Consider the following 12,038-nt stretch of genomic DNA (forward strand, 5'->3'; position numbering starts at 1 on the left):
AATTTGACAAATATGAGCTTTTTTGGAGAGGTTAAAGTGTATAAATAAACTAAAACCTTGTGCTTAGTGTTGTTGACAAATCTCGATGGCATTTTATTCTAATATTCACTATTGGTCACCACACTAAACATGTAATCAAAAATGAAAATCTACAAAAGGGGAAAAATATTTTTTTCTGGATGAAATTTACAGTCAACAGTAAGGTTCCCATTAAAAGTCTGTGTATTGCTCTTGATAAGTGTCTTAAAAAAATCTGTTAGTGCAAACTTCATAAGAGAGCACACATTCAATAAACACTAGCTGCCTACGAAATCCAAAACTTCATGCGCATTCACCAGGATGGCCGAGTGGTTAAGGCGTTGGACTTAAGATCCAATGGATATGTATCCTCGTGGGTTCGAACCCCACTCCTGGTATGAGTTTTACACTTGAAATTCTACAAGATTTCTGAAAAAAGAGTAATGTTTCAGCAAAAGAAATGTTCTTGTAGCCAGGTAGTGCAGTATTTACCCTTCAGTGCCCCTGACTAGCACCCTTTAATGTTTATTTTTTTCCAATATGAGATGAATCTCTAGTACATTAGAGCATGATATTACATTAAGTTCCAAACTTAAAATTTGAGGGGCCTCGAACCCCACTCCTGGTATGAGTCTTATACTTGAAATTCTACAAGTTTCTGAAAATGGAGTAATGTTTGAGCAAAAGAAAAGTTCTTGTTGCCAGATAGCACAGTATTAAACCTTCAATGCACCTGACAATCGCCCTTTTATGTTTATTTTTTCCATTATGAGATGAATCTCTAGTACATTAGAGCATGATATTACAGTAAGCTCCAAACTTAAAAATTGAGGGGTTCGAACCTCATTCCTGGTATGAGTTGTACACTTGAAATTCTACAAGATTTCTGAATAATGATTAATATTTCAGCAAAAGAATTGTTCTTGTTGCCAGAGAGTGCAGTATTAACCCTTCAATTAACCCTTTAATATGCCCTTTTATGTTTATTTTTTCCATTATGAGATGAATCTCTAGTACCTTAGAGCATGATATTACAGTAAGCTCCAAACTTAAAAATTGAGGGGTTCGAACCTCATTCCTGGTATGAGTTTTACACTTGAAATTCTACAAGATTTCTAAAAAATGATTATTATTTCAGCAAAAGAATTGTTCTTGTTGCCAGAGAGTGCAGTATTAACCCTTCCATACGCCCATTTATGTTTATTTTTTCCATTATGAGATTAATCTCTAGTACATTAGAGCATGATATTACATTAAGTTCCAAACTTAAAAATTGAGGGGGTTCAAACCCCACTCCTGGTATGATTTTTATACTTCAAATTCTACAAGGTTTCTGAAAATGGAGTAATGTTTGAGCACAAGAAAAGTTTGTGTTGCCCGATAGCACAGTATTAATCTTCAATATACCTGACTATCGCCCTTTTATGTTTATTTTTTCCATTATGAGATGAATCTCTAGTACATTAGAGCATGATATTACAGTAAGTTCCAAACCTAAAAATTGAGGAAAATGTAGGGATTAAGGCCAATTTGAATATTTGAGGTAAATATTCAAACTACAGTCCCAAAGAAACATTTGATGTTAAAATAATATCAGAAATATAGCGCAATCCATTCACAAAAAACATTATCTACTAGAGGGGGGTAATCCAGAAAAAAACATGGCCAGTGTGCGTAGGATGTCATGAAATGTAAAATACGCCTGAGAAAATCTGGCCTATGGTAAAGTGATGAATTTGACAAATATGAGCTTTTTTGGAGAGGTTAAAGTGTTTAAATAAACTAAAACCTTGTGCTTAGTGTTGTTAACAAATCTCGATGGCATTTTATTCTAATATTCACTCTTGGTCACCACACTAAACATGTTATCAAAAATGAAAATCTACAAAAGGGGAAAAATATTTTTTTCTGGATGAAATTTACAGTCAACAGTAAGGTTCCCAATAAAAGTCTGTGTATTGCTCTTGATAAGTGTCTTAAAAAAATCTGTTAGTGCAAACTTCAGAAGAGAGCACACATTCAATAAACACTAGCTGCCTACAAAATCCAAAACTTCATGTGCATTCACCAGGATGGCCGAGTGGTTAAGGCATTGGACTTAAGATCCAATGGATATGTATTCTCGTGGGTTTGAACCCCACTCCTGGTATGAGTTTTACACTTGAAATTCTACAAGATTTCTGAAAAAAGAGTAATGTTTCAGCAAAAGAAATGTTCTTGTAGCCAGGTAGTGCAGTATTAACCCTTCAGTGCCCCTGACTATCACCCTTTAATGTTTATTTTTTTCCATTATGAGATGAATCTCTAGTACATTAGAGCATGATATTACATTAAGTTCCAAACTTAAAATTTGAGGGGCCTCGAACCCCACTCCTGGTATGAGTCTTATACTTGAAATTCTACAAGTTTCTGAAAATGGAGTAATGTTTGAGCAAAAGAAAAGTTCTTGTTGCCAGATAGCACAGTATTAAACCTTCAATGCACCTGACAATCGCCCTTTTATGTTTATTTTTTCCATTATGAGATGAATCTCTAGTACATTAGAGCATGATATTACAGTAAGCTCCAAACTTAAAAATTGAGGGGTTCGTACCTCATTCCTGGTATGAGTTGTACACTTGAAATTCTACAAGATTTCTGAATAATGATTAATATTTCAGCAAAAGAATTGTTCTTGTTGCCAGAGAGTGCAGTATTAACCCTTCAATTAACCCTTTAATATGCCCTTTTATGTTTATTTTTTCCATTATGAGATGAATCTCTAGTACCTTAGAGCATGATATTACAGTAAGCTCCAAACTTAAAAATTGAGGGGTTCGTACCTCATTTCTGGTATGAGTTTTACACTTGAAATTCTACAAGATTTCTAAAAAATGATTATTATTTCAGCAAAAGAATTGTTCTTGTTGCCAGAGAGTGCAGTATTAACCCTTCCATACGCCCATTTATGTTTATTTTTTCCATTATGAGATTAATCTCTAGTACATTAGAGCATGATATTACATTAAGTTCCAAACTTAAAAATTGAGGGGGTTCAAACCCCACTCCTGGTATGATATTTATACTTCAAATTCTACAAGGTTTCTGAAAATGGAGTAATGTTTGAGCACAAGAAAAGTTTGTGTTGCCCGATAGCACAGTATTAATCTTCAATATACCTGACTATCGCCCTTTTATGTTTATTTTTTCAATTATGAGATGAATCTCTAGTACATTAGAGCATGATATTACAGTAAGTTCCAAACTTAAAAATTGAGGAAAATGTAGGGATTAAGGCCAATTTGAATATTTGAGGTAAATATTCAAACTACAGTCCCAAAGAAACATTTGATGTTAAAATAATATCAGAAATATAGCGCAATCCATTCACAAAAAACATTATCTAGTAGAGGGGGGTAATCCAGAAAAAAACATGGCCAGTGTGCGTAGGATGTCATGAAATGTAAAATACGCCTGAGAAAATCTGGCCTATGGTAAAGTGATGAATTTGACAAATATGAGCTTTTTTGGAGAGGTTAAAGTGTTTAAATAAACTAAAACCTTGTGCTTAGTGTTGTTGACAAATCTCGATGGCATTTTATTCTAATATTCACTCTTGGTCACCACACTAAACATGTAATCAAAAATGAAAATCTACAAAAGGGGAAAAATATTTTTTTCTGGATGAAATTTACAGTCAACAGTAAGGTTCCCATTAAAAGTCTGTGTATTGCTCTTGATAAGTGTCTTAAAAAAATCTGTTAGTGCAAACTTCATAAGAGAGCACACATTCAATAAACACTAGCTGCCTACGAAATCCAAAACTTCATGTGCATTCACCAGGATGGCCGAGTGGTTAAGGCGTTGGACTTAAGATCCAATGGATATGTATCCTCGTGGGTTCGAACCCCACTCCTGGTATGAGTTTTACACTTGAAATTCTACAAGATTTCTGAAAAAGAGTAATGTTTCAGCAAAAGAAATGTTCTTGTAGCCAGGTAGTGCAGTATTAACCCTTCAGTGCCCCTGACTATCACCCTTTAATGTTTATTTTTTTCCATTATGAGATGAATCTCTAGTACATTAGAGCATGATATTACATTAAGTTCCAAACTTAAAATTTGAGGGGCCTCGAACCCCACTCCTGGTATGAGTCTTATACTTGAAATTCTACAAGTTTCTGAAAATGGAGTAATGTTTGAGCAAAAGAAAAGTTCTTGTTGCCAGATAGCACAGTATTAAACCTTCAATGCACCTGACAATCGCCCTTTTATGTTTATTTTTTCCATTATGAGATGAATCTCTAGTACATTAGAGCATGATATTACAGTAAGCTCCAAACTTAAAAATTGAGGGGTTCGAACCTCATTCCTGGTATGAGTTGTACACTTGAAATTCTACAAGATTTCTGAATAATGATTAATATTTCAGCAAAAGAATTGTTCTTGTTGCCAGAGAGTGCAGAATTAACCCTTCAATTAACCCTTTAATATGCCCTTTTATGTTTATTTTTTCCATTATGAGATGAATCTCTAGTACCTTAGAGCATGATATTACAGTAAGCTCCAAACTTAAAAATTGAGGGGTTCGAACCTCATTTCTGGTATGAGTTTTACACTTGAAATTCTACAAGATTTCTAAAAAATTATTATTATTTCAGCAAAAGAATTGTTCTTGTTGCCAGAGAGTGCAGTATTAACCCTTCCATACGCCCATTTATGTTTATTTTTTCCATTATGAGATTAATCTCTAGTACATTAGAGCATGATATTACATTAAGTTCCAAACTTAAAAATTGAGGGGGTTCAAACCCCACTCCTGGTATGATTTTTATACTTCAAATTCTACAAGGTTTCTGAAAATGGAGTAATGTTTGAGCACAAGAAAAGTTTGTGTTGCCCGATAGCACAGTATTAATCTTCAATATACCTGACTATCGCCCTTTTATGTTTATTTTTTCCATTATGAGATGAATCTCTAGTACATTAGAGCATGATATTACAGTAAGTTCCAAACTTAAAAATTGAGGAAAATGTAGGGATTAAGGCCAATTTGAATATTTGAGGTAAATATTCAAACTACAGTCCCAAAGAAACATTTGATGTTAAAATAATATCAGAAATATAGCGCAATCCATTCACAAAAAACATTATCTACTAGAGGGGGGTAATCCAGAAAAAAACATGGCCAGTGTGCGTAGGATGTCATGAAATGTAAAATACGCCTGAGAAAATCTGGCCTATGGTAAAGTGATGAATTTGACAAATATGAGCTTTTTTGGAGAGGTTAAAGTGTTTAAATAAACTAAAACCTTGTGCTTAGTGTTGTTGACAAATCTCGATGGCATTTTATTCTAATATTCACTCTTGGTCACCACACTAAACATGTAATCAAAAATGAAAATCTACAAAAGGGGAAAAATATTTTTTTCTGGATGAAATTTACAGTCAACAGTAAGGTTCCCATTAAAAGTCTGTGTATTGCTCTTGATAAGTGTCTTAAAAAAATCTGTTAGTGCAAACTTCATAAGAGAGCACACATTCAATAAACACTAGCTGCCTACGAAATCCAAAACTTCATGCGCATTCACCAGGATGGCCGAGTGGTTAAGGCGTTGGACTTAAGATCCAATGGATATGTATTCTCGTGGGTTCGAACCCCACTCCTGGTATGAGTTTTACACTTCTACAAGATTTCTGAAAAAAGAGTAATGTTTCAGCAAAAGAAATGTTCTTGTAGCCAGGTAGTGCAGTAAACCCTTCAGTGCCCCTGACTATCACCCTTTAATGTTTATTTTTTTCCATTATGAGATGAATCTCTAGTACATTAGAGCATGATATTACATTAAGTTCCAAACTTAAAATTTGAGGGGCCTCGAACCCCACTCCTGGTATGAGTCTTATACTTGAAATTCTACAAGTTTCTGAAAATGGAGTAATGTTTGAGCAAAAGAAAAGTTCTTGTTGCCAGATAGCACAGTATTAAACCTTCAATGCACCGGACAATCGCCCTTTTATGTTTATTTTTTCCATTATGAGATGAATCTCTAGTACATTAGAGCATGATATTACAGTAAGCTCCAAACTTAAAAATTGAGGGGTTCGAACCTCATTCCTGGTATGAGTTGTACACTTGAAATTCTACAAGATTTCTGAATAATGATTAATATTTCAGCAAAAGAATTGTTCTTGTTGCCAGAGAGTGCAGAATTAACCCTTCAATTAACCCTTTAATATGCCCTTTTATGTTTATTTTTTCCATTATGAGATGAATCTCTAGTACCTTAGAGCATGATATTACAGTAAGCTCCAAACTTAAAAATTGAGGGGTTCGAACCTCATTTCTGGTATGAGTTTTACACTTGAAATTCTACAAGATTTCTAAAAAATGATTATTATTTCAGCAAAAGAATTGTTCTTGTTGCCAGAGAGTGCAGTATTAACCCTTCCATACGCCCATTTATGTTTATTTTTTCCATTATGAGATTAATCTCTAGTACATTAGAGCATGATAATACATTAAGTTCCAAACTTAAAAATTGAGGGGGTTCAAACCCCACTCCTGGTATGATTTTTATACTTCAAATTCTACAAGGTTTCTGAAAATGGAGTAATGTTTGAGCACAAGAAAAGTTTGTGTTGCCCGATAGCACAGTATTAATCTTCAATATACCTGACTATCGCCCTTTTATGTTTATTTTTTCCATTATGAGATGAATCTCTAGTACATTAGAGCATGATATTACAGTAAGTTCCAAACTTAAAAATTGAGGAAAATGTAGGGATTAAGGCCAATTTGAATATTTGAGGTAAATATTCAAACTACAGTCCCAAAGAAACATTTGATGTTAAAATAATATCAGAAATATAGCGCAATCCATTCACAAAAAACATTATCTACTAGAGGGGGGTAATCCAGAAAAAAACATGGCCAGTGTGCGTAGGATGTCATGAAATGTAAAATACGCCTGAGAAAATCTCGCCTATGGTAAAGTGATGAATTTGACAAATATGAGCTTTTTTGGAGAGGTTAAAGTGTTTAAATAAACTAAAACCTTGTGCTTAGTGTTGTTGACAAATCTCGATGGCATTTTATTCTAATATTCACTCTTGGTCACCACACTAAACATGTAATCAAAAATGAAAATCTACAAAAGGGGAAAAATATTTTTTTCTGGATGAAATTTACAGTCAACAGTAAGGTTCCCATTAAAAGTCTGTGTATTGCTCTTGATAAGTGTCTTAAAAAAATCTGTTAGTGCAAACTTCATAAGAGAGCACACATTCAATAAACACTAGCTGCCTACGAAATCCAAAACTTCATGTGCATTCACCAGGATGGCCGAGTGGTTAAGGCGTTGGACTTAAGATCCAATGGATATGTATTCTTGTGGGTTCGAACCCCACTCCTGGTATGAGTTTTACACTTGAAATTCTACAAGATTTCTGAAAAAAGAGTAATGTTTCAGCAAAAGAAATGTTCTTGTAGCCAGGTAGTGCAGTAAACCCTTCAGTGCCCCTGACTATCACCCTTTAATGTTTATTTTTTTCCATTATGAGATGAATCTCTAGTACATTAGAGCATGATATTACATTAAGTTCCAAACTTAAAATTTGAGGGGCCTCGAACCCCACTCCTGGTATGAGTCTTATACTTGAAATTCTACAAGTTTCTGAAAATGGAGTAATGTTTGAGCAAAAGAAAAGTTCTTGTTGCCAGATAGCACAGTATTAAACCTTCAATGCACCGGACAATCGCCCTTTTATGTTTATTTTTTCCATTATGAGATGAATCTCTAGTACATTAGAGCATGATATTACAGTAAGCTCCAAACTTAAAAATTGAGGGGTTCGAACCTCATTCCTGGTATGAGTTGTACACTTGAAATTCTACAAGATTTCTGAATAATGATTAATATTTCAGCAAAAGAATTGTTCTTGTTGCCAGAGAGTGCAGAATTAACCCTTCAATTAACCCTTTAATATGCCCTTTTATGTTTATTTTTTCCATTATGAGATGAATCTCTAGTACCTTAGAGCATGATATTACAGTAAGCTCCAAACTTAAAAATTGAGGGGTTCGAACCTCATTTCTGGTATGAGTTTTACACTTGAAATTCTACAAGATTTCTAAAAAATGATTATTATTTCAGCAAAAGAATTGTTCTTGTTGCCAGAGAGTGCAGTATTAACCCTTCCATACGCCCATTTATGTTTATTTTTTCCATTATGAGATTAATCTCTAGTACATTAGAGCATGATATTACATTAAGTTCCAAACTTAAAAATTGAGGGGGTTCAAACCCCACTCCTGGTATGATTTTTATACTTCAAATTCTACAAGGTTTCTGAAAATGGAGTAATGTTTGAGCACAAGAAAAGTTTGTGTTGCCCGATAGCACAGTATTAATCTTCAATATACCTGACTATCGCCCTTTTATGTTTATTTTTTCCATTATGAGATGAATCTCTAGTACATTAGAGCATGATATTACAGTAAGTTCCAAACTTAAAAATTGAGGAAAATGTAGGGATTAAGGCCAATTTGAATATTTGAGGTAAATATTCAAACTACAGTCCCAAAGAAACATTTGATGTTAAAATAATATCAGAAATATAGCGCAATCCATTCACAAAAAACATTATCTACTAGAGGGGGGTAATCCAGAAAAAAACATGGCCAGTGTGCGTAGGATGTCATGAAATGTAAAATACGCCTGAGAAAATCTGGCCTATGGTAAGGTGATGAATTTGACAAATATGAGCTTTTTTGGAGAGGTTAAAGTGTTTAAATAAACTAAAACCTTGTGCTTAGTGTTGTTGACAAATCTCGATGACATTTTATTCTAATATGCACTCTTGGTCACCACACTAAACATGTAATCAAAAATGAAAATCTACAAAAGGGGAAAAATATTTTTTTCTGGATGAAATTTACACTCAACAGTAAGGTTCCCATTAAAAGTCTGTGTATTGCTCTTGATAAGAGTCTTAAAAAAATCTGTTAGTGCAAACTTCATAAGAGAGCACTAGTGTTGAGCGATACCGTCCGATACTTGAAAGTATCGGTATCGGAAAGTATCGGCCGATACCGGCAAAATATCGGATCCAATCCGATACCGATACCCGATACCAATACAAGTCAATGGGACTCATGTATCGGACGGTATTCCTGATGGTTCCCAGGGTCTGAAGGAGAGGAAACTCTCCTTCAGGCCCTGGGAACCATATAAATGTGTAAAAGAAAGAATTAAAATAAAAAATATCGCTATACTCACCTGTCCGACGCAGCCGGGACCTCAGCGAGGGAACCGGCAGCGTTGTTTGTTTAAAATTTGCGCTATTACTTGGTTACGTGAATTCCCGGCTTGTGATTGGTCAGGTCGGCCATGTTGCCGGGACGCGGACCAATCACAGCAAGCCGTGACGAAATTACGTCACGGCTTGCTGTGATTGGTCCGCGTCCCGGCAATATGGCCGCCCTGACCAATCACAAGCCGTGACGTCACGGGAGGCTGGACACGCGCTCATTTTAAAATGGGCGCGTGTCCAGCCTCCCGTGACGTCACGGCTTGTGATTGGTTGCGCCGCGGTCAACCAATCACAAGCCGGGAGGCTGGACACGCTCATTTTAAAATGGGCGCGTGTCCAGCCTCCCGTGACGTCACGGCTTGTGATTGGTTGCGCCGCGGTCAACCAATCACAAGCCGGGAGGCTGGACGCGCTCATTTTAAAATGGGCGCGTGTCCAGCCTCCCGTGACGTCACGGCTTGTGATTGGTCAGGGCGGCCATATTGCCGGGACGCGGACCAATCACAGCAAGCCGTGACGTAATTTCGTCACGGCTTGCTGTGATTGGTCCGCGTCCCGGCAACGTGGCCGACCTGACCAATCACAAGCCGGGAATTCACGTAACCAAGTAATAGCGCGAATTTTAAACAAACAACGCTGCCGGTTCCCTCGCTGAAGTCCCGGCTGCGTCGGAGAGGTGAGTATAGCGATATTTTTTATTTTAATTCTCTCTTTTACACATTTTAACATTAATGTTGTTGCGATACCCGATACCCGATACCACAAGAGTATCGGAATCCCGGTATCGGAATTCCGATACAGCAAGTATCGGCCGATACCCGATACTTGCAGCATCGGAATGCTCAACACTAGAGAGCACACATTCAATAAACACTAGCTGCCTACGAAATCCAAAACTTCATGTGCATTCACCAGGATGGCCGAGTGGTTAAGGCGTTGGACTTAAGATCCAATGGATATGTATCCTCGTGGGTTCGAACCCCACTCCTGGTATGTGTTTTACACTTGAAATTCTACAAGATTTCTGAAAAAAGAGTAATGTTTCAGCAAAAGAAATGTTCTTGTAGCCAGGTAGTGCAGTATTAACCCTTCAGTGCCCCTGACTATCACCCTTTAATGTTTATTTTTTTCCATTATGAGATGAATCTCTAGTACATTAGAGCATGATATTACATTAAGTTCCAAACTTAAAATTTGAGGGGCCTCGAACCCCACTCCTGGTATGAGTCTTGTACTTGAAATTCTACAAGTTTCTGAAAATGGAGTAATGTTTGAGCAAAAGAAAAGTTCTTGTTGCCAGATAGCACAGTATTAAACCTTCAATGCGCCTGACAATCGCCCTTTTATGTTTATTTTTTCCATTATGAGATGAATCTCTAGTACATTAGAGCATGATATTACAGTAAGCTCCAAACTTAAAAATTGAGGGGTTCGAACCTCATTCCTGGTATGAGTTGTACACTTGAAATTCTACAAGATTTCTAAAAAATGATTATTATTTCAGCAAAAGAATTGTTCTTGTTGCCAGAGAGTGCAGTATTAACCCTTCCATACGCCCATTTATGTTTATTTTTTCCATTATGAGATTAATCTCTAGTACATTAGAGCATGATATTACATTAAGTTCCAAACTTAAAAATTGAGGGGGTTCAAACCCCACTCCTGGTATGATTTTTATACTTCAAATTCTACAAGGTTTCTGAAAATGGAGTAATGTTTGAGCAAAAGAAAAGTTCTTGTTGCCAGATAGCACAGTATTAAACCTTCAATGCACCTGACAATTGCCCTTTTATGTTTATTTTTTCCATTATGAGATGAATCTCTAGTACATTAGAGCATGATATTACAGTAAGCTCCAAACTTAAAAATTGAGGGGTTCGAACCTCATTCCTGGTATGAGTTGTACACTTGAAATTCTACAAGATTTCTGAATAATGATTAATATTTCAGCAAAAGAATTGTTCTTGTTGCCAGAGAGTGCAGTATTAACCCTTCAATTAACCCTTTAATATGCCCTTTTATGTTTATTTTTTCCATTATGAGATGAATCTCTAGTACCTTAGAGCATGATATTACAGTAAGCTCCAAACTTAAAAATTGAGGGGTTCGAACCTCATTTCTGGTATGAGTTTTACACTTGAAATTCTACAAGATTTCTAAAAAATGATTATTATTTCAGCAAAAGAATTGTTCTTGTTGCCAGAGAGTGCAGTATTAACCCTTCCATACGCCCATTTATGTTTATTTTTTCCATTATGAGATTAATCTCTAGTACATTAGAGCATGATATTACATTAAGTTCCAAACTTAAAAATTGAGGGGGTTCAAACCCCACTCCTGGTATGATTTTTATACTTCAAATTCTACAAGGTTTCTGAAAATGGAGTAATGTTTGAGCACAAGAAAAGTTTGTGTTGCCCGATAGCACAGTATTAATCTTCAATATACCTGACTATCGCCCTTTTATGTTTATTTTTTCCATTATGAGATGAATCTCTAGTACATTAGAGCATGATATTACAGTAAGTTCCAAACTTAAAAATTGAGGAAAATGTAGGGATTAAGGCCAATTTGAATATTTGAGGTAAATATTCAAACTACAGTCCCAAAGAAACATTTGATGTTAAAATAATATCAGAAATATAGCGCAATCCATTCACAAAAAACATTATCTACTAGAGGGGGGTAATCCAGAAAAAAACATGGCCAGTGTGCGTAGGATGTCATGAA

At 35.7% G+C, this 12,038-nt stretch overlaps 6 non-coding genes across 6 annotated transcripts; all 6 read left to right on the forward strand.

The window, feature by feature from the left end:
• The first annotated feature begins 333 nt into the window (after window positions 1–333).
• TRNAL-UAA (transfer RNA leucine (anticodon UAA)) lies at window positions 334–416 on the forward strand. The gene has a single exon. It is a non-coding gene; the product is annotated as a tRNA-Leu (tRNA).
• A 1,668-nt stretch (window positions 417–2,084) lies between these two features.
• On the forward strand, window positions 2,085–2,167 carry TRNAL-UAA (transfer RNA leucine (anticodon UAA)). Its single transcript has one exon. It is a non-coding gene; the product is annotated as a tRNA-Leu (tRNA).
• Window positions 2,168–3,835: 1,668 nt separating this feature from the next.
• On the forward strand, window positions 3,836–3,918 carry TRNAL-UAA (transfer RNA leucine (anticodon UAA)). Its single transcript has one exon. It is a non-coding gene; the product is annotated as a tRNA-Leu (tRNA).
• A 1,667-nt stretch (window positions 3,919–5,585) lies between these two features.
• Window positions 5,586–5,668, forward strand: TRNAL-UAA (transfer RNA leucine (anticodon UAA)). Its single transcript has one exon. It is a non-coding gene; the product is annotated as a tRNA-Leu (tRNA).
• A 1,660-nt stretch (window positions 5,669–7,328) lies between these two features.
• TRNAL-UAA (transfer RNA leucine (anticodon UAA)) lies at window positions 7,329–7,411 on the forward strand. The gene has a single exon. It is a non-coding gene; the product is annotated as a tRNA-Leu (tRNA).
• Window positions 7,412–10,218: 2,807 nt separating this feature from the next.
• Window positions 10,219–10,301, forward strand: TRNAL-UAA (transfer RNA leucine (anticodon UAA)). The gene has a single exon. It is a non-coding gene; the product is annotated as a tRNA-Leu (tRNA).
• Window positions 10,302–12,038: the final 1,737 nt, after the last annotated feature.

This window comes from Ranitomeya variabilis, chromosome 2 (genome assembly GCF_051348905.1).
Source record: "Ranitomeya variabilis isolate aRanVar5 chromosome 2, aRanVar5.hap1, whole genome shotgun sequence".
NCBI lineage: Eukaryota > Metazoa > Chordata > Amphibia > Anura > Dendrobatidae > Ranitomeya > Ranitomeya variabilis.